This window comes from Arachis ipaensis, chromosome B10 (genome assembly GCF_000816755.2).
Source record: "Arachis ipaensis cultivar K30076 chromosome B10, Araip1.1, whole genome shotgun sequence".
In the NCBI taxonomy this organism is placed as follows: domain Eukaryota; kingdom Viridiplantae; phylum Streptophyta; class Magnoliopsida; order Fabales; family Fabaceae; genus Arachis; species Arachis ipaensis.
Window position 1 is genome coordinate 128,548,680 of NC_029794.2, and position 1,461 is coordinate 128,550,140.

Sequence of the window (1,461 nt, forward strand, 5' to 3'; positions counted from 1 at the left end):
GTAGTAAAAAAAATATCAATAATTTTAGATATTTAATTTTTTAATTTTATGCAAATTCAATGTATTTAAAAAAATAATTTAAATTGATTTTTTTTAAAAATAAAAATCTGGTTCATCTGTTAAAAGAGATACATTTTAACTAACAAAAAAAAAAACAAAATCAATTGAGATCTGGATAAATTCACAAAAATAAAATATAAAATAGTAACAATATATTTTATTTGGAAAAAACAATATCAGATTTAAAAAAGTAAATAATCAAATTTTTTAATAAAATTTAATATTTTCAAAAAGATATAGTCAATTAACTTTTTGATACTCGATAAAATAACTGTATTTAAAAATTGACTTTTTTAAACGAAAAAAAGAAATCAAAGTAAAATATGAACAATCAATTCTATTCATTAAAGAAGAAGGTATATCTTAAATGAGAACAATAATTATGTACTTATAGAGTATGCCATATTTGTGTAGACCATTAGATTATATTACATAGAAATCAAAGGTTAATATAAAATAAGAACATTGATAGACTCTAATAAATACATAATATTTTAGTGCATAATTAAGTACTTTAAATAACAATACTATAATACAAAAAATTTAAATAGTAATAGAATCTTTTATTTTGAAACAATTAAATATGAAATACATAAAAACAAAATATATGAAAAAGAGAGCTTGCATGAACGAATAGCAAGAAAACACAGCTGACGGCGAAAGCAGAGAGGAGCAGCTGCACCCTTCCTGAGGAGAAGTCACGCTCGAGGAGAATGTACACCTTGGATGTGTGCAGGCCTGAAATGCAGAGAGCTCTCTATACCGAATATGAAACCACATCATATTCCAAGAACTATCAGGTTGCCCAGAGTACTCAAAATTTAGTTGATTTTGGAGTACTAATGATTAATGGTTAGTTGTTTGAGATATCTTGTATAGAGAAAAAAAGCATTACAAAAAGCTTTTGGTTATTATACTTTTCTAATACAAAGAATTTGTATCAAATTTAAAAGTGAAATAATATTAAACTCGTCCAAAATTATTTTGGACTAAAATAAAATATTTAAAATATTAGACATCAAATTAAAATTTGGCCTAAATATTAAAACCAAAATAATAAAAAAATAGAAGACGGAAGGCACCAAGAAAAATTGATACATACAACCTGGATGATCATTTTAAAATAATTATGATTGATGATATTTTTCTTAATGGGAAATTATTAAATTATTTTTGAATAAATTTTTACGTGTTCAACTATTAAAAATTAAATGAAAAAGGTATATTCTAACTTGTATTTTCTTATTTCTTACAAATTATGTAAACAGGTGCCAAGGAGAATTGATATATGACATTATAAAAGTTAGTGTACTAATAATATATATTACTTAAATATATATTTTAGAAATAATAAAAATAAAATAAAATTGTATCGATAGAGTCTAATCCAGATTAAAATTA